Source organism: Rhinolophus sinicus, chromosome 15 (genome assembly GCF_057876585.1).
Source record: "Rhinolophus sinicus isolate RSI-liver-muscle chromosome 15, RSI-T2T, whole genome shotgun sequence".
NCBI classification, from domain to species: domain Eukaryota; kingdom Metazoa; phylum Chordata; class Mammalia; order Chiroptera; family Rhinolophidae; genus Rhinolophus; species Rhinolophus sinicus.
The window spans coordinates 86,625,212-86,647,077 of NC_142515.1; the positions used below are offsets into that span (position 1 = coordinate 86,625,212).

Here is a 21,866-nt window from a genome sequence, read left to right on the forward strand (position 1 = left end):
CCTAAGTTTTAGCACTAGCAAGCCTTTCCTACCCCTGCAACTTCCCCACTCCCAGCTGTTAATGGCTGCTCCTCAGTTTCCAGGGCTCTCTGTCCACACTTTAAATTTGCCTTCATTGTATATACCAAAGGTTGGCAAACGTTTTTCCTTAAAGGGATCAGGGAGTAAATATTTCATCTTTTGGGACCAAATGGTCTTTGTCGCTATGACTCAACTCCGCCAGCTATAGCATGAAATTGACCATAGAAAATAATAAGCAAATAGGCATGGCTGTGTTCCAATAAAACTTTATTTACAAACACAAGTGGGAGGGCATAGTTGTTGTTTTTTTGTGGGTTTTTTTTAACAGGACTTTATTGGGGAACAGTGTGCACTTCCAGGACTTTTTACCAAGTCAAGTTGTTGTCCTTTCAATCTTAGTTGTGGAGGGTGCTGTTCAGCTTCAAGTTGTTGTCCTTTCAGTCTTAGTTGTGGAGGGCGCAGCTCAGCTCCAGGTCCAGTTGCCGTTACTAGTTGCAGGGGGCGCTGCCCACTATCCCTTGCGGGAGTTGAACCAGCAACCTTGTGGTTGAGAGCCCCCTGGCCCATGTGGGAATTGAACCGGCAGCCTTCGGAGTTAGGAGCATGGAGCTCTAACCGCCTGAGCCACTGGGCCGGGCCGGCCCGGGAGGGCATAGTTTGCCAGCCTCTGATATATACCATGGTTTAACTGCTTCACCTATCACCTCAACCAAGTGTAACTACCTTGAAGTCAAGGGCAAGTTTTTCCATCCATGTGTTTTCACCATCTGGTTCAATGCCTGACAAAATAAATGACTGTGAACAAATCAATGAGTGATGTATCGCTTACTCAGCTGAAACCTAAATGAGAAGAGGGAGAAAAGCAAAGTTGAGTAATATAAGGGTGTGGCAAAGGATGCAGCCCACACACTACAAATAAAACACCATCCAAGTAGCGCCCTATTGTGAGTGTTCGGGCTCTCACATTCGACTCAGGTTTAAGGCTTTTCTTTTAGGATGACAAAAACATTCCGGAATGAAGTAGAGGTGATGGTTGCACAACACTCAGAATGCTCTAAATGGCATGAAATGGAATTGTTCATTTTAAAGCGGTTAATTTTGTTTTGTGAACTTTGCTTCAATTTTTTTCTTCTTTCTTTCTTTTTTTTAAAAGAGGGCACAGCTCACAGTGGCCCATGCGGGGATTGAACCAGCAACCTTGTTGTTATTAGCACCGCGCTCTAACCAACTGAGCTAACCAGCCACTCCCACTTCAATTTTTAAAAGCACACACACACACTCACAAAAAAAATAGTGATAAGACAATTTTGAAAACTTTGCTGAAAAGGAAAGACAAAGGCTCCCTCTGGCTGCTGTGTGGAGAATAGATTATATGCACCATGAGGCAGGAGCAGAAGCTGGAGGTACCAAGTCCTTGAACTTCAGTCATTTTACTTCCGTTAGTTCTATTATTTCTGAAATATTTCTTGGGGGGCACAGAATTTTAGGTCTCAGTGCTACTGGGACTGCTTAGCTTTCTTAATCTTGGGAAATGCTGGGAAATAAAGGTGCTGTCATTGGGCAAGCTTGTGGGGTCCACGATTTGACCATTTCAGACCTATATGCCCGGATGTTGGAATACTGTAGCCGTGGCTGCACCCTCAGAGTGCTTGCTATGTACCAAGCACCACATTAATCTGTATCATCTTGTGAGTTCATGGGCTGTTTTATCATCCTCTCTGCAGCAGACCCTCTGTGCCCTTCATCCCCTCCTCTTAGCACCCTCTGCTTTCAGCCGTGGGGGACAATTCCTGCAAACCCTTAATTACCTCTTGCTGACAGTGTCACATCTCAAGACTGCATCACACATCTTTCCACTTTCTCCAGCCTTCTCCAACCCCTCAGGTTGGAAGAAAAGTGTGAGGTTAAAGACCCCAGAGTGCAATTGGTCATGGTTAACACTGACATATCACATCACATGATCCCTAATAGGATATACTCAAAAGGACTACTATGGGGCAGCCGGGTGGCTCAGTTGGTTAGAGCTCGAGCTCTGAACAACAAGGTTGCCGGTTGGATTCTCACATGGGCCAGTGAGCTGTGCCCTCCACAACTAGATTGAAGACAACAAGCTGACACTGTGCTGCAGGAGGAATGGCCGGATGGCTCAGTTGGTTAGAGCGCAAGCTCTCAACAACAAGGTTGCCGGTTCAATTCCCGCATGGGATGGTGGGCTGCGTCCCCTGCAACTAAGATTGAAAACCACGACTGGACTTGGAGCTGAACTGCGCCCTCCACAACTAGATTGAAGGATGACTTGACTTGGAGCTGATGTGTCCTGGAAAAACACACTGTTCCCCAATATTCCCCAATAAAAATTTAAAAAAAAAGGGGGGCCGGCCCGGTGGCTCAGGCGGTTAGAGCTCCATGCTCCTAACGCCGAAGGCTGCCGGTTCAATTCCCACATGGGCCAGTGGGCTCTCAACCACAAGGTTGCCAGTTCAACTCCTCGAGTCCCACAAGGGATGGTGGGCTCTGCCCCCTGCAACTAAGGTTGAACGCGGCACCTTGAGCTGAGCTGCCTCCCTGATGGCTCAGTTGGTTGGAGCGCGGGCTCTCAACCACAAGGTTGCCAGTTCAATTCCTTTACTCCCACAAGGGATGGTGGGCAGCGCCCCCTGCAACTAAAAATTGAACACGGCACCTTGAGCTGAGCTGCCGCTGAGCTCCCAGATGGCTCAGTTGGTTGGAGCGCATCCTCTCAACCACAAGGTTGCCGGTTCGACTCCCGCAAGGGATGGTGGGCTGTGCCCCCTGCAACTAGCAACGGCAACTGGTCCTGGAGCTGAGCTGTGCCCTCCACAACTAAGACTGAAAGAACAACAACTTGAGGCTGAACAGCACCCTCCACAACTGAGATTGAAAGACAACAACTTGACTTGGAAAAAAAAGGCCTGGAAATACACAGTATTCCCCAATAAAGTCCTGTTTCCCTTCCCCAATAAAAAAATAAAATAAAATAAAAAAAAGATTGCCTACTTCTTAAAAAAAAAGGACTGCTATAGACTGAATGCTTGTGACTCCACCCAATCAACATTCATACGTTGAAACCTTACCCCCAGTGTGATGGTATCTGGAGGTGGGGTCTTTGGGAGGTGATTAGGTTGTGAGGGTGGAGCCCTCATGACTAGGATTAACATCCTTATAAAAAGGGCTTCAAAGAGCTCCCTCATCCCCTCTGCTATGTGAAGCCAGCAAGAAGACAGCATCTATTATTTTTTTAACAGGCCTCAGTGTGTGCTGGCTTTTTGTGGAGCTACCCCAGACCCAGTACTGGTGGCAGCTGTCCTCAGTTGCAGTGCGGTCTCTCTCACACGCCTCCAGGTCCAGCACAGGCAGCAACCAACCATGGATCATTTTATAGCTCCTACCAGGTAGTCCCTGGCCAGTCACAGGCATTGGCTGACCCGAATCTGCACCACAGCCCCTCCCAAGAGGTCCCAGAACTAATATACTTGGAGGTTAACTTCAGACCACAACAGAGCACCACCCAATTAGCCCCACAAACGGCACACCCAAAGGGTGGTCTCAACAGGCACCAGAGCCCACTGGGGTAAGTCCCACTCTGTGTAGTAAGGCCCCCAGCACAGCATCCTATTAGTTGTGGATGTGGCTAAACCCCACAGCCTGTCAGCCTGAGAATCAATCCTACCCACTGATGTGCCAATAACAATCAAGGCTCAAATATAACAGGAGGACACACACAACCCACACAAGGGATACTGCTGGAGCAGGTGAACAGGGAGACTGAGCCAGGGCCCCACAGGACACCTACTACAGAATGCCACCCAGCAAGAGATGTAGCAGATCTACCTAATACATAGAAACAAACACAGGGAGGCATCCAAAATGAGGTAACAAAGAAATGTGTCCCAAATGAAAGAACAGAAGAATACTCCAGAAAAAGAACTAAACAAAATGGAGGCAAACAAACTACCAGAGACAGAGTTCAAAACACTGGTTATAAGGATTTTCAAGGAACTGAAAGCTTCAACAAAAAGGTACCAAGCATAAAAAAGACATAGAAACCATAAAAAAAGAACCAGTCAGAAGTGAAGAATACAATAACTGAAATAAAGAATGCACTAGAAGGAATCACCAGAAGACTAGCTGAAGCAGAAGATCGAATCAGTGATTTAAAAGACAAGGTAGCAGAAAACACCCAATCAGAACAGCAAAAGGAAAAAAAGTATCCAAAACAATGAGGATGGTTTAAGGGGCTTCTGGGACAACATCGAGTGTAACAACATTCACATCATAGGGGTACCAGAAGAAAAAGAGAGAAAGCAAGGGATTGAGAACCTATTTGAAAAAATAATGACTGAAAACTTTCCTAACCTGGCAAAGGTAATAGACATACAATCCCAGAAAGCACAGAGTCCCAAACAAGGTGAACCCAAATAGGACCACACCAAGACACATTATAATTAAAATGGCAAAGGTTAAAAACAAAGAGAGAATCCTAAAAGCAGCAAGAGAAAGGCAACTAATAACTTATAAGAGAACTTCCATTAGATTGTCAGCTGATTTCTCAACAGAAATTTTGCAAGCCCCAAGAGATTGGCAGGAAATATTCAAAGTGATGAAAAGTAAGGATCTACAACCAAGACTACTCTCCCCAGCAAGGCTTTCACTTAAAATCAAAGGACAGATAAAGAGCTTCCCAGACAAGAAAAAGCTAAAGGAGTTCATCACCACCAAACCAGTATTACAAGGAATCTTAGAGGGACTTCTTTAAGATGAAAAAGATCAAAAATATGAATAGTAAAATGGCAATAGTTACATATCTATCAACAATTACTTTCAATGTAAATGGATTAAATGCTTCAATCAAAAACATAGGGTGGCTGAATAGATAAAGCACTTACATATACTGCCTATAAGAGACTTACTTCAGTTTGAAAGACACACACAGACAGAAAGTAAAAGGGATGGAAAAAGTATTTCATGAAAATGGAAACGGAAAAAAGAAAAGCTGGGGTAGCAATAGTTATATCAGACAAAATAGACTTTAAAGCAAAGGCTATAACAAGAGATAAGGACCCAGTAATCCCACTTCTGGGTACTTATCTGAAGAAACCCAAAATACTACTTCAAGGGGACATGTGCATGCATATGTTTGTTGCCACATTATTTAGCCAAGATATACAGGTAGCCTGGGTGTCTGTCAATGGAAGAATGGATAAAGAGGAGGTGGCACATTTATATAATGGGATATTGCTCAGCCATGGATAGGAATGGGTTCTTCCATCTGCAGCGGCATTAATGGACCTGGAGGGTATTGTGCTGAGTGGAGTATGTCAGACAGAGAAAAGACAGATGCAATGTGATTTCACTTATATGTGGAATCTAAAGAACAAAATAAACAAACAAAGCAGAAACACACTTATAGATACAAAGAACATTTTGATGGTTGCCAATTGGGAGGGGGGTTGAGGGGGTGGGTGAAAAATGAGAAGGGATTAAGAAGTACAAATTGGTTGTTACAAAGTAGTCATGGGAATGTAGGGTATAGCAGAAAGAATATAATAAAAAATATTGTAATAACTATGTATGGTGTCAGATGGGTACTAGATTTATCAGGGTGATAGATGGGAGGGGGGTTGGGGGACAGGGTGCAAAGGTGAAGGGATTAAGAAGTACAAATTGGTAGTTACAAAATAGTCATGGGGATGTAAAGCATAGAGAATATAGTCAGTAATATGGTAATAGCTATGTATAGTGCCAGATGTGTACTAGACTAGTCACAGGGATCACTTCTTTTTTTTTTTTTTTTTTTTAAGATTTGATTGAGGAAGGGGAACAGGACTTTATTGGGGAACAGTGTGTACTTCCAGGACTTTTTTCCAAGTCAAGTTGTTGTCCTTTCAATCTTAGTTGTGGAGGGTGCTGTTCAGCTTCAAGTTGTTGTCCTTTCAGTCTTAGTTGTGGAGGGCGCAGCTCAACTCCAAGTCCAGTTGCTGTTGCTAGTTGCAGGGGGCGCAGCCCACCATCCCTTATGGGACTCTAGGAGTTGAACTGGCAACTTTATGGTTGAGAGCCCACTGGCCCATGTGGGAATCAAACTGGCAGCCTTCGGAGTTAGGAGCATGGAGCTCCAACCGCCTGAGCCACCGGGCCGGCTCCAGGATCACTTCTTAAATTATACAAATGTCTAACCACTATGCTGTACACCTGAAATTAATATAATTTTTTTTAAAAGAAAAAGAAAAACAGAGGCTGGTGGTGTCTTACAGTTAATAAGTGTCAAGGGCAAGATTGGAATTCATGCTTCTCCACTATGCAATGCTGCTTATCAAATATAACAGGACCCTTCTTCAACCAAAAACAAAACAAAACAGTTACTATTGTGAACCCCAAGAAGGAATATATCTGCCAAGAAGGACTCCTCATGGTTAACTGGGCACAAATTCATAATCAGATTCTAGCAGCCATTGCCAACAGTGGCCTCTCATGCATGTTAATATTTCGGAGAGGAATAGTACAGACTAAACCTCCAAGCTCCTGCACTATGCTCCTGCAGGCTGAGTCAATCTTTATAAAGGAGTGCCGGGTATTGTATTTCAATCAATGTGCTGAGACCTAACCCATCCAATCAAACTGCACAGTCATAGCCTCATTTTTATCTTTACTGACCAATCAGATCTGCTCAATAACAACCAATCAGAGAGCATTAAGCTGACCACACAGGCCAGTGCTGTGCTATTTGAACCAATCAGACTGTGCAAATTTGGATTCCTCATTTGCATACAAATGGACTAATCAGGGACCAGGGCCGGGACTTTATAAAAAAATGGCTTCCCCTTTTCTTCAGTGGAGAGAATTTTTGGTTTCCACCAGAGGTTGTGTTTCCAGTTTGCAAACTTTTTACCTTATTAAAATTTCTCCTTTTAGTACATCAGATTGAGGATTCCTGTTGGCATCAGATTGGTGGCAGCAACCATTTATTTACACTATATATCTGCTTTGTTTATTCAAAAAATTCAATGGCCCAGTCTTCACCCTCAAGAGCCTTTCAGCCTCTGTCCCAACAATCCACTCTCCTTTTATTCCTTTTATAATACAACTCCTGAATTTTTATCTGGACACCTCGCCCCCAGCTAGAAACTACATTTTCCAGGAACCCTGGCAGCCAGGTGTGTCCATGTGACTATGTATGAGCCAAAGGGTTTCAAGCAAACATGAGGATAATTTAGAGGTGATCTCCTTAAACACAGACTTACTTGTGGCAGCCTTCCTCCTCCCCCTTTCTGCTGGCTAGAACTTGGAAGGAATCTGGATTCCTGGATAACCTAATGGAACACAGAAAGAGAACTGATATCCAACCCTACATGACATTCTTTGCACCATGTTTAATTTTAATCAAAAACTTGGGTCCATACAAAATCTGTGGCACTAATAAAATGGAATGACACACAATAAAAGCTTATTGTAAGCATCCTATAAACCCAAAGCCAAGCAACTGACTACTATAAAACTATTATGCTCAGGAAGGTAGTTGGCACAATGAAAACTTCATGCAAATAGAAAAAGGCACCCACTCTGATAGACGAGTTAGAAGGTGCACGGTGCTCCGGCTTGGGGAATACAATGTAGGCTGGCTTTCAGCCCCATTCCCATGCTAAGCCGGGCACAATCTGTACAATCAGCTATACATAGCAGTTTATGTCTGCAATGGAAAAAAAAGTAGAAGGGGAGATCCTTGTTGTTTAAATGAATTTTACTTTATGTAAAGTGAATCGTTTTCAGTGCTCTGAGGAAGTTTTCTATTTAAAGAAATCCTGCTGTGAACTCCTTTGTAGCGTGGAATTAGTCACCACAGAATCATCTGTGCAAAATTCAGATTCGTGATTTGGTCTAAGCTAGACCTAGCCGGAGAAGTCGGATAAATTATAGATACCGTTAATAAATTCGAGAGGACACAAGGGCAAAAGAGGAAAGAAAAACGACATGTGGATGTGAACCGGATTGACACTGGGAGATCTTTAAAGCGGTCTCCCCCAGGACATAATCGTGGCGGGGATCCGCCCGCCGGTGGTTGTCATTTAATTAAACATGCTACTGAGGATAGGAAATCAGTTTTTGCCCAATTATAAAGTAAACGAACGAAAGGACAAAACAGAATAACTTGGAGAATCTTCCGGGAGTTGAGGCAAAAGGCTATAAACCAACAAAAGAGGCAGCCACCACCACTTTCTTGCCCCGCCCCGCCCACGTTGCCCTGACAACCGCGCCGGCGTCTGGGCAGGGCCTCAGGTGCATCGCCAGCTTTCAATAGCACCCCCCACACCCTACCCGGTGCCCCCTACACCCCACCTCGCGGGCGTGTCCCGCGGCATGCGCTTCGGGATGGCGTTATGGAACCCTAAACCCCCAGCTTGGCAGCTCAGGTCGCGGGATCAGAGGGGCCCCAGCGGGATAAGAAGCTCATCTGAGCGCCCCTTGAGAAGACCCCCCCGATTTCCAGCCTGTCCCTTCAAAGCTGTGAGACTGTGGTGTATTTCCGTGGCCTCCTATCCTCAGTTTCCCAATTTGTGGGGTTCACAGCCCTGCCTCAGAGACGGGAAAAGATTCAGAAAATGGCATAGTGTGAACTCTGGTGTGCGCTGGGGAGGCCTTGTGGTAGTAGTAGTGGGGGTGAAGGGGCCCTCTCGGCAGCCGAGGAGATGGGTGTTATTGCCCTCCCCATTTTACAGGGAAGGAAACTGAGGCTCAGAAAAATTAAGTGATCCGCCCAAGGGACTCAGCTAGTGCCTAGCGGGGGTGGGGGGGGTGGGGGGGGTGCCCACCCTGGGGTAACCCTCACTGGAGAATCTGGAGGTGAGGTGAGACTTTGTGCCTTGACAGGAGTGGATTGCATTTAAATGTTGGGAGTGGGGGAAAATAAATAAAATGAATGAATGAATGTTAGGAGTGGGGAAAGGAAATGAGGGCAAGAAATAGCAACCCAGAATGCCCTCGGAGATAATGCAGGTTCTGTTCCAGACTATTGCAATCAAGCTAACATCGTAATAAAACGAGTCAGATGAATTTTTTGGTTTCCCAGTGCATATAAAAGTTATGTTTACATTATACTGTGGTCTATTAAGTGTGCAGTAGCATTATGCCTAAAAAAGTATATATCTTAATTTAAAAATATTTTATTGCTGAAAAATGCTAACCGTCATCCTAGCTTTCAGTGAGTGGTAATCCATTTGCTAGTGGAGGGCCTTGTCTTGATTCTTGATGGCTGCTGGCTGATCACAGAGCACCATAACAAGTATAATAATAATGAAAACGTTTGAAATACTGCAAAAATTACCAGAATGTGTTACAGAGACATGAAATGAGCAAATGCTGTTGGAAAATGGCACCAATAGACTTGCTTGACGCAGGATGGCCACAAACTTTCAATTTGTAAAAAACTCAGTATCTGCAAAGCCCAATCAAGTGAAACACAATGAAACATGTGCCGTAAACATTGTGCCGTGTGCCGGCATAAACAGGAAGGGAAAAGTGGTGGATTTAGGAGCCCAAAGAATTTTTAAATTCTTTTTTGAGACAATGTCTTTGACAACAAATTCTTTACCCACTTGGCATTTCCCCCATGGTCAAGACGGCCCAATAGCTCCCAATCTGAGCTCCCATTTTGGTTTCTGCCTCTAGCGCCAGGTGTCTTAAACTTGGCATGACTGGCTTTGGGGGCCGGATCATTCTTTGTGGTTCGGGGCTGTCCTGTGCACTGAGATGTTTGTGTTTAGCAGCATATCTAGCTTCTACTTACTGGATGCCAAGAACATACCCCCTCCCCCAGTTGTCACCACCAAAAATGTCTCCAGATATTGCCACCTGTCCCTTAGGAGACAAGATGGCTCCAGTGGAGAACCACTGAACTAGAGCCAAAAATTAAGAGATAAATCTGTTAGTTTTCACTAAATAGACTGAATTCTTTTTTTTTAATAGATAGTTTTTTTACTCATGCTCTTCCTCCCTTCTTCCTCCTTGTCTTCTTCATGTTCCTCTTCCACCTTTTTCTGGGCAACTTTAGTGGGACGCTTTGTGCCATCAAACTTTCCTTTGGCCTTATATCCACAACATCCTTCTCATATTTCTTCAGCTTTGCCGCCTTATTGTTGTAAGACTGCTTTTCACTGTCATTAAAGTTATTCCACATCTTGCCCAGCTTCTTTGCCACATCTCGGATAGAGATGCCAGCGTTTGTGGATTTGATCTTGGGGCGGAATTCTGAACAGAATAGGAAGAACCCAGACAGCGGCCTTTTGGGGGCATTAGAGTCCTCTTCTTGCCTCCCTTAGCTGGTCCATAATCCTTCACTTCCCAACTATAGCGTACTTTATCTGCCTTTGGCGTTTCATTAAATTTAGACTTCTCTTTTCCAGGCATTTTCTTCCACCTCTCAAAGCACTTCTTGGAAAATTCTGCAAAATTCCCAGGGACCTCTGGGTTTTTCTTCTTATGTCTTCTGCACATCTGCACAAAGAACGCATCAGCAGACATGTTGCCCTTAGGCTTCTTGTGGTAACCTTTAGACATCTTGACTGTATTGTTCGCTAGTCTGGGCAGCTCAGTGCTTCCCAGCGGCGCACAAGCTGCCTCCACGACAGCCGCCGCCATTTTGAATTCTCTAGCCACTGTCTATGCCAGAAAGGATAAACTGTATTAATTATCTCACTGTGGAGATTCTTAAAACAGGCAGGTTTTATGGAAACTGCTTGACCCAATTGGATTATCTGAAACACAATCAACAGTTATAATGGGCAGTTCGACTGAGTGAAACAAACATCAGCCAAGAATCAGGAGATCTGGGTTCTGTTCCCAGTTCTGCCATTACGAGCTCTGTAACCTTGTTACTTAACCTCTCTGGACTCATTTTCCCTTCCATCAAATGAGGATGTTGTGATTTCAAAGGACCTGGAAATACTCAGTTGCTGACAAAATCCCTCCAAACCCTTGTTGTCCCCACTAAAGTTACTTTAAGCTGCCCAGCTTCCCTCCCTGTGCCCTTTCATTTCACCTCCAAATGTCTTTTGTTACATCTCTCAGCCTTCCAGCCTGGTCCCTTAAATACGTCTTTCAGAGTCAGTTCTTCCAGGCTGTTACCACTCAGACAAACTCATTATTATTCCAGATTCTAACAAGTAAATTATGGTGGTGTTTAACACAGCCATGGCAGGAGCCTCTTTGTGGAAATTATGGTATTTGAGCATAAGACACTGTCGTGCAGGGCGTTCGGCGGGGTCTCTGCTCCCGCTCCCCATACAAGAACGCAGGATATGGTGAGGCCAAAAAGGAACACCCACGGAGCCATAGGTAGGGGAGTCATACCACTTTATTCTCTCTGGCAGCACTATACTCTCACTGGAGGCTGGATACACACTGTCTGCAAACCGCCATCCACGCTTGCCAGCCCAGCCGCCATCTTCTTGCTAGCCCCCATTCTTCTCTCTCTCTCCTTCTCAAACCGCCATCTTTCTTTTTCTCTCCTTCCCGTAGCCACAGCAGTTATATTGTGGCCAATGGCTCACTGGTTACAGCTGACGGCCAACTAGCCACAGCTGATGGCCATGCAATCACAGTTGGCCATTTACTACCTGAGCCAGCACCTGTCTATGTGAGGCCGAGAGCCTGGAAACTACTCTCTGGGGCTCCGCCCCCACACTCCACCCCTACAGGCTCTCGCCTCACAATCTACGCGACAAGCGTCTTCCGCGAGGGGACCTGTGCGAGGAGCCTGGGGGTGAATGCAATATCCTGGACACAGCCAGGCTCTCTGGGCACAGCCAGGGTTTCTCAGGGCACCACCAGTGCTTCTGGGCACGGCCAGACTTCCTGGACTTCTTAGGGTACCACCTGTCTTCCCGGACACAGCCAGGGTTTCTCAGGGCACCACCAGTACTCCTGGGCACAGCCAGACTTCCTGGACTTCTTAGGGTACCACCTGTCTTCCCGGACACAGCCAGGGTTTCTCAGGGCACCACCAGTACTCCTGGGCACAGCCAGACTTCCTGGACTTCTTAGGGTACCACCTGTCTTCCCGGACACAGCCAGGGTTTCTCAGGGCACCACCAGTACTCCTGGGCACAGCCAGACTTCCTGGACTTCTTAGGGTACCACCTGTCTTCCCGGACACAGCCAGGGTTTCTCAGGGCACCACCAGTACTCCTGGGCACTGCCAGACTTCCTGGACTTCTTAGGGTACCACCTGTCTTCCCGGACACAGCCAGGGTTTCTCAGGGCACCACCAGTACTCCTGGGCACAGCCAGACTTCCTGGACTTCTTAGGGTACCACTAGTTTCCCCGGGCACAGCTAGGATTTCTCAGGGCACTGCCACTTTCTCTGGGAACAGCCACACTTCCTGGACACAGCCAGGGCTTCTCAGGGCACCGCCACTCTCTCTGGGAACAGCCCGACTTCCTGGGCACAGCCAGGGTACCTTCAGGGCTCTACTACTCTCTCTGGGAACAGCCCGACTTCCTGGGCACAGCCAGGGTATCTTCAGGGCTCAGCCAAACTTCCTGGACTCAGCCAGGGCTCTACTCTCTCTGGGAACAGCCCGACTTCCTGGGCACAGCCAGGGTATCTTCAGGGCTCAGCCAGACTTCCTGGACTCAGCCAGGGCTCTCAGGGCACTGCCACTCTCTCTGTGCCTCTCAGGGTACCCTGCTGGAACAACAGCGACTCACAGTCAAGGTGCTTACATATTCTCAATGGCGGCCAGTCAAGAAACAAAAGCAAATATCCCCCAGTTCCACTAACAACAATTCCCAAACAAACAGTCAAGCGGTCCATTAAATTAGGGATGGAAGGCAATTCCCCATAGTCCATAGTCATTCACCAGGGCTGTCCTGGGGGTGAGGGATGACCTTGACCTCACCCTCATCTCCCATGGAGGACTCAGCAAGCGTTACCTCCTGGGACTATAAGTCCTGCATCCGGGCTGCCTGAGCAGGAACTTCCCCGGCCCACAGGGCTGCAACGACCTTTGCTTTCTCCGGCCTGTGCTGGTTGGGGAACCGTCCACATCTTTCCACCTCTCCGCGGGGCTCCATCTCTGCAGCAGCTGCATGGCTTTTCCTGTGCTGGTGGGAGAACCGTCCACATCTTTCCACCTCTCCACGGGGCTCCATCTCTCCAGCAGCTGCATGGCTTTTCCTGTGCTGGTGGGAGAACCGTCCACGTCCTCCCACCCCTCCACGGGGGTCCAGCTCTCCGGCAACTGCTCCTCCTGGTCTTCCTCAGACTGAGTGTTCATACACACAAACTGCTCCACCGTCCTTTGGAGAGCTTTGGCCGGCACCATATCCTGCCGACTACGCCATGTGTCGTGCAGGAGACCCTGCTCGCTGCGCCATTTGTCGTGCAGGGCGTTCGGCGGGGTCTCTGCTCCCGCTCCCCATACAAGAACGCAGGATATGGTGAGGCCAAAAAGGAACACCCACGGAGCCATAGGTAGGGGAGTCATACCACTTTATTCTCTCTGGCAGCACTATACTCTCACTGGAGGCTGGATACACACTGTCTGCAAACCGCCATCCACGCTTGCCAGCCTCGCCGCCATCTCCTTGCTAGCCCCCATTCTCTCTCTCTCTCCTTCTCAAACCGCCATCTTTCTTTTTCTCTCCTTCCCGTAGCCACAGCAGTTATATTGTGGCCAATGGCTCACTGGTTACAGCTGACGGCCAACTAGCCACAGCTGATGGCCATGCAATCACAGTTGGCCATTTACTACCTGAGCCAGCACCTGTCTATGTGAGGCCGAGAGCCTGGAAACTACTCTCTGGGGCTCCGCCCCCACAGACACCCTGGTATTTGCATGAGGAAAAATAAAATTTTAAACTGGCCTTTTAAAATGCTTCATGATGTGCTGCTTAAATTATAGGAATGTCCCAAGCATCCACATAAATTATTCTGACCTGCTAGCATTCATACAAAACAAAACAAAACAAAAGCCATCAAGTATCCCTTTAATTATTTCTCTTCAGCACCCACCTGCCTTTGCACGTATTCTGCAGTTGTCAGATTGGGGTAATGGGTCAGAAGAGTCTATGCCCTGCCAGGAAATGGTATCCTGCGTGTAGAGAATGGACTATACAGGATGAACCAAACTGAACTCATTAGAACATCAGCTCAGAAGAGCAAAGGCTGCCTGTTTTGTTTATCGCTGCATCCCCAGTGCTTAGAGCAATGCTAGACACCTCGTAGCACTCAATAAATAGGTGTCAAATAAATGAATGAACAAGGGGTACCTGGCATATTTGGATAAATAAGAAATAAAGTCGATCTAAATACTTTGCATGAGGTTTAAGATGATTTTCCAACTTTCTAAAATGTATTAGACATTTTTCTTTCTTTTCCCCCTTCCCTTCATTTCACACCTTTTTCTGTTGGTTCGCCTCACCAGTTCTCTCATCTAACAAAGCGTCTTCTCCCTTTTCTTGAGTGGGCTCTGAGCAAGCAGCATCTTTCTGGAGAGTGCCCCTGGTGGCCGTAGAAGGAATTTATTACATAGGGCCCACGTGAGGGCGGGGGTGGGACAGTTCTGTGGTCCCTAAACCTGATGGCTGTGCACCCCGTCCCCACTGTGTTGCATCGTGGTCTTATTCCAGAAGCTTGTTCCATATGCTTGTGGTTTGCTGTCTGGAAAATCACCCTAATGCAGGTGAGTCAGAACAGTTAGACGCAATGAAGAAATGTCACTTGGAAATGGAACTTCATGCTGAGGCTTTCTGTTCCTGGAGGGTCCGAGTTCTGTTTCTTTAATCTCCATGTTTTTATTAGAATCCAAGCAACAGAAGGAGAGACTTCCTCTTAAAAATTGTCAATAGTACTGATTTCCTTTGGACAACACACTCCTTAAGGAGAAGAACCTTCTGTAGTAAAAGTCTGAGAATGGTAGGGGGGGAAGGAGCATTCTGCTCCATTCCTTTCGTATTTCAATTGTCTATATTTAAACTAACTCCAAAATATTTTTTAAAAGATTTTAATTTATCCAAATCATGGTCTCAAGAGTGATATTCTAGACATGATTCTTTTCTTTGGTGCCATTTCTCCTACAGACAATGTTCTATCATGAATTGATGTAGTGATTCAAACTTGGTGTCATTTATGCAGAAGACCAAAAGTTAGAAGTACTGCTCTTCTCATTTCAACTTTGATAAACATCAATTAATTTATACCGTGGGAAGGAAAAAGCCTATTTGCTAAGCTAAAGACTTTTGATTTGACAATCATGGAATCTAGATTAAAATACTAATTATCATGCTAAGTACCCTTCCCAAAGTCATCCCATGAAACCTCCTCTGCCACTCCAAATTTAAAGTATCATTATCTCCTACTTGGGGTGATGAAATTGAGTCATACAGTAGTTAACAACTTGCCCCAGGTCACAAAAGTAGGAAGTGATTGGGGTCCAAGTTCAAACCTGTGCATCTGAAATTAAGAACTTTGTAACAACCAGTAAGCAGATGACCAAGGTTCAAACAGCGGACCTCCCTGCACCCTGGCCACAGCGCCTTTGCAGCTGCTTTTATTGGGAGGAGTCAGACTTATAGTTGCTCTAAGATAAAGATTTCATCTTCTCAATCCCTTAGATCAGGGCTCAGTAAACTGTCCAGCCCACTGCCTGATTTTTTTCTGGAAATACAGTTTTAGTTTGCACACAGCCACATCCGTTCATTTACATACTGTCTATGGCTGCTTTCAGTCACCGTCAGAGCTGAGGAGTTGTGCAGCGCCATCTGGACCACAAGTGTGAAATATGTACTATTTGGCCCTCTACAGAAAGCTTGCCAACCCTGCGTTAGACTCCAAGGCTTACAGCCAGGACCAAAGCATGTGGTAGTCCAAAGCCTTGCCAACCTGCCTGTGACTGATTGCAGGACCCTTGCACTTGTCCCCATGTCCTTCTGATTCATCTGGTAGGGGGACATCAGAGAGCCATGAACTAGACTCATGTGTTTGGGGCGTTTAGTGGTGAATAAAGGATCACGGCAACAGAGCCAGCAAGAGAACAGGAAATGCCTTCCTTATGCGGTCTGTGTTGGCACTGCTGTGCGTTCTTGGCCTCCTCCCCCCAGCCAGAAGCATAAATGTTTTGAGTTATTATACTTCAAAAGCTTGTAGAAAACCAGAAATGCTAGGGGTGTCTCTATGTCTCTGGTTCCTTGCTTTCTTCCCAAACTTCAAGAACAGTAGGCTCCAAGAGATAGTCAGACCCTTCCGATTACACACCAGGTCAACTAGAATAGCAAGCAGCAAAGCCAAGAATAGAAGCCGATTGCTCCCCAGAATCCAGCTTTCCTAAATGCATAAAGACACAGGCCCCTTTTTAAAAGTCTTTGAACTTGGTACAATAAAAGCAGTGCCTAAGTTAAGTATGTTATTATTCCTATTGTTTGGAGGTAATACACAGATGGCATTGAGCTATTCAATGTAGAGACTGGTTCTGCTCCGCGTTCTCTTCTGGTTACAGAGCCACAAAGCACGCTGGGGCCTCAAGATTTCAAGGTGCCCTTCCACGACTGGGTAGGGATGGGCCCTTTCTCCTTTAATCCAGCTCTGTCTTTTTCTTCTTTGGAGACATAGGCCAAATAAGTAGCTCTCACTACCTTGCATGGACTCAAAGCCCTTAGTTTCACCACCCTCCTCATGTCACACATGGAACGTGTATTTCTAAATAGATGTTCCTTTTCAAGATTTTGTTTCCCCAAATGACTTTAGCTGCAGAATAAGCCAGGTACAGCCACTAATGAGTAGAGATATGTCACTGAACTTGCTAGCTTTCTTTCTCCCTCCCCTAGAATTGCGGGATCATGGCAAAGTCACCAAGGCTCCCCAGGTGTGCTGTGTGCTCAGGGCCTGGCTGCTGGAGGAGGCCCATGAAGGACCAGGAGAACTGCCTTGATGCCCTGGCCCTGGCCCTATCCTCTCTGCCTCCAGGCTTACACCAGGAAGAGGGTTTTCTAGCTGCCGTATATCTGAGAAACCCAAGTATTATCCTGATCACACTGGGATCTGACAGAGGTAATTATATGGATCTATAATTGAGTTTTCTGTTTTGCCTACAGTTAATTTGAAAACACATCAAGTAGGTTTCTTTCATTATATGTTGATTTATAGCCTGAGAAAGAAACTGTATTAGATGTGTCTATTGCTGTGTAACAAATTACCACAAACTAAATAGCTTAAAACAATATACATTTATCTCCCAGTTTCTGCGGGTCAGGAGTCTGGGTGGAGCTTAACTGGGTCCTCTGCAGGGCTGTAATCAAGGTGTGGGTCAGGGCTGGGTCTCACCTGAGGCTTGACTGGGGAAGGGTCTGCTTCCAAGTTCGTGTGGTTATCAGCAGAATTTCCCTTCGTTGCAGGCTGTCAGACCAAGGGCCTCACTTCTTCACTGGCTGTTGGCTGGGGACCGCCCTCACTTCCTTGCCTCATGGTCCTCTCCACAGGACCAGCTCACAACATGGCAGCTGGCTTCATCAAAGCCAGCAAGAAAGAGAGTCCCCTAGAAAGACAGACACTACAATCTTATGTAATGTATTTAGGTACATATAATCACGTATATGCCATCACTTGATCATATCCTGCTAATTAGAATTGAGTCACTGGGCCCACACTCAGGGGAGAGGATTACACATGGTGTACACACCAGGAGGCAGGAATCTGGGGCACCATAGAACCTGTCTACTACAGAAACTCTCTTCTCCAGCAGGAAAAAGAAATTAGCAATTGGATTTCTTTCCTAACATCTCACTGTCCTTGCCCTTTGCTCTCTCAAAAGGATGACAAAGAGTTTGGGTTGCCTTAACATCATCACCCACCTCTCATTTCTTTGCTCCAAAACAACAGTTGACTAACCAGTTTCCCATAACCGTACACAGGACCACTCTCACAGTCAAGCATTTTTTGGTTGTAAGAAAGAGAAACTTGTTCAAACTAGCTTAGTCGAAGGAAGAGAATTTATTATAGGAATATCTCAAGGGACCTAACAACTGGAAGGCCTCCAGAGATAAAGGCAGTCTCTCTCTCTCTCTCTCTCTCTCTCTTCCTCTCTCTCTCTCTCTCTATCTCCACATGGTTGCTTATCTCTGCTTTTCTCTGCATATAGCTAAAGATGGCTTCCCCCTACGTCCTAAGTTCCATGTTTTCACGGCAGGCCATAAGCAGATTCCCTTGCATATCTGGATGCCAATTCTAACTTCCCAGGAGCAAACCCGATTGGCCCAGCTTGGGTTAAATCTACATCCCTCACCAAACAGCTGTGGCGGAGGATGGGCCGGCTTAGTACAAATGCTGCAGTGCCTTCTTGGAGGTTAGATGGTCTCACACAAAGAGAGGGGTAGGGGCTAGGCAGGCACCCCAGACAGTTTTGATCACAGCCACAGATCAAATATAAAATGTCTAACTTGCTTTCTGAGCTGTGGATGGTGATTGGAGGGATGAAACCAGAGTTAGGCTTAAACTGCAGGTTCTCAGAGGTGGGAAGGAGCTGAAGGGCTGGCTTGTGGAAGAGTAGTAGGCCCTCTGGGCCCCTTGAAGACAGGAATAGGAGCAGTGGGTGCCAATGGCAGGGAAGTGGGTTTCAGCTTTATGTAAAGAACTTCCTGATACTTAAAGCCTACCTCCTCTTCTGTCATTGTCTTGTTCCAAAACTGCACCATGGGGGGCAGCCGGTTAGCTCAGTTGGTCAGAGCTCCGTGCTCTTAACAAGGTTGCTGGCTCGATCCCCACATGGGCCACTGTGAGCTGGACCCTCCACAACTAGATTGAAACAACTACTTGACTTGGAGGTGATGGGTCCTGGAAAAACACACTTAAAATAAATAAGTTTTTTTAAACAAAAAAGCTGCACCATGATCCCAGAATGCCCTTTCCAGCCCACAGCTTTCTTATTCAAAGTGTTTTACAAATACGTTTGTAGGCATTTATTGCATTTGTTCCCATGGGCAGAGCTGAGATCTCCCACTTTACAGATGAGCAAACAGAGGGGAGGTGACTTGGTCAGGGTCCCCAGAGCTACAACACAAGTCCCTTCTTGCCACCCTGCCCAGGCTGGCTAATTACCCTTCTTTCCCTAAGTTGGTTCCCCGAGCCCCACAGGAACTGGCCAGCATTTGGCATCATTATAGAATGGTTTCTTCATATCTCAGGCTGTTTCTCACCTGTCCTGTGTGTGAGAAGAGTGAGGTTCTACGCATCTCTTGAAAGCCAAGGGTTATTACACCTCTCCTCCCCAAAATGTCATTCACAGGTGGCATTTTATGGCTTTACAGTCACTATCTGTTCATTCAGGTGCAAGACGAGGACTGAAGCAAAATCCAGCTGTTGCGAGCAAGATTACTGGGGCTGGATGCAGCTCTATCTTATTCTTCAGGACCTGTGAGCATGCCTCTGCCCTTCCCCCCTTCCTTTGCCTTGCTCCTCCTAATCCAGCCCAAGGGTCACCCTTATAGGGATCTCACTGACTCTCACTCCTGCCCACTCCTAAACACCCCACCCTTGTTAAAGATTCCTCTAGGTGCCCACCACAAACCTTATCATTAATGCATACAACCCAAAGCAGTATAGCTCAGAGGTTAAGGGAACAGGTTTACGTAGTATCAGCAGATAGTGGTCAAATCCTCCAGCCCTCACTAGCTGTGTGACCTTGGGCCAGTTACTTAACTTCTCTGGGCTTGTTTCTTCACCTGCAAAATGGGAATGCTAGCATATCCATCTCTTAGGAGCAGTGTTCCCTGAGATGACACATGTAAGTGACTAGTGAACACTGGTGAATGATCCTCGGTGAGTAGTGAGCACTCAATATGCAGCACCATAACTACGTGATAACTGACTTGCCATGTCATGCGGGGTCTCTAGTCCCACTCCCCGCACAAGAACGCAGGATATGGGGAGGCCAAAAAGGAACACCAACGGAGCCATGGATAAGGGGTTCATACCACTATAGTCTTGCTGGCAGCTGGGTTGGAGACACAGGAAGCAGGAGCCACACAATCCGCAGTCCGCCATCCGCTTCTCTGCCAACCAACTAACCAACCCAGTGCAGCCACGGCAGTTATATCAGTGGCTAATGGCTCACTGGTTACAGCTGATGGCCAACTAGCCACAGCTGATGGCCATCCAATCACAGTTGATGGCCATTTACTACCTGAGCCAGCACCTTTCTACATGAGGCCGAGAGCCTGGAAACTGCTCGCTGGGGCTCTGTCCCCACACTCCACCCCTATAGGGTCTCACCTCACAATCTATGCGACAAGCGTCTTCCACGAGGGTCCCTGTGCGAGGAGCCTGGAAGTGAATGCAATATCCTGGACACAGCCAGGCTCGCTGGACACAGCCAGGATTTCTCAGGGCACCACCAGTCCTCCTGGGCACGGCCAGACTTCCTGGGCTTCTTAGGGTACCACCAGTCTCCCCGGGCACAGCCAGGGCCTCTCAGGGCACTGCTACCCTCTCTGGGCACAGCCAGATTTCCTGGACTCAGCCAAGGCTTTCAGGGCACCGCCACTCTCTCTGGGCCTCTCAGGGCACTGTGCTGGAACAACAGTGGCTCACAGTCAAGGTGCTTACATATTTTCGATGGTGGCCAGTCAAGACACAAAAGCAAACATCCCCCAGTTCCACTACATGGTGGTATGTTCCCAAACAAACAGTCAAGCTGTCCATTAAATTAGGGATAGAAGGCAATTCCCCATAGTCCATAGTCATTCGCCAGGGTTGTCCTGGGCGTGAGGGATGACCTTGAACTCACCCTGGTCTCCCAGGGAGGACTCAGCAAGCGTTTCCTCCTGGGACTACAAGTCCTGCATCTGGGCTGCCTCAGCAAGCACTTCCCAGCCCACAGGGCAGCAATGTCCTTTGCTTTCTCCGGCCTGTGCTGGTTGGGGAACCGTCCTCTTCTTCCCACCCCTCCATGGGGTTCCAGCTCTCAGGCAGCTGCTCCTCCTGGTCTTCCTGAGACTGAGCTTTTATACGCACAAACTGCTCCACTGCCCTTCGGGGAGCTTTGGCCTGCACCGTACCCTGCTCGCTGCGCCATTTGTCGTGCGGGGAGTCATCCAGGCGGGGGTCTCTGCTCCTGCTCCCCACATAAGAACACAGGATATGGTGAGGCCAAAAAGGAACACCCACGGAGCCATGGATAGGGAAGTCACACCACTGTCGTCTCCCTGGCGGCATGCATCTCTCTGCAATCTGCTCTTGCTAGCTCAGCCACCATCTTCTTGCTAGCCCCCCTTTTTTCTGCTAGCATAGCCACAGTAGTTATATTAGTGGCCAATGGCTCACTGGTTACAGCTGACGGCCAACTAGCCACAGCTGATGGCCATGCAATCACAGTTGATGGCCATTTACTACCTGATCCAGCACCTTTCTATGTGAGGCCGAGAGCCTGGAAACTGCTCTCTGGGGCTCTGTCCCCACAATGAGAAAAGGGTGTGTCCTTTACTCTCAAATCCCTGTGGCCTGGCATATAGCAGGCACCTAATAAACAGCTGTTGAATGAACAAATGGACAAACAGATTCTGTTAGGCCCTATAAGAGCATAAAAGTAAATTCAAAAGCCACACTCCCCTGCGCAGAAGGCACAGCAGGCTAGTATGAAGGCTCCAAGGCAGGGACTGGCCCACTTCCATAAAAGGGTCAGATGGTAAATTTTTTAGGCTCTATGGGCCACACACTCTCTGTTGCAACCATTCAATTCTGCCATTGTAGTGGGAAAGTGGCCATAGACAATAAGTAAATAAATGGACTTAGCTGTATTCCAATAACATTTTATTTATGGGCACTAAAATTTGAACTTCA

The 21,866-nt window shown here is 47.0% G+C and overlaps 1 pseudogene; it reads right to left on the reverse strand.

Moving 5' to 3' along the window:
- Positions 1-9,995: 9,995 nt before the first annotated feature.
- LOC109454911 (high mobility group protein B3 pseudogene) lies at positions 9,996-10,593 on the reverse strand (annotated as a pseudogene).
- Between the last annotated feature and the right edge of the window lie 11,273 nt (positions 10,594-21,866).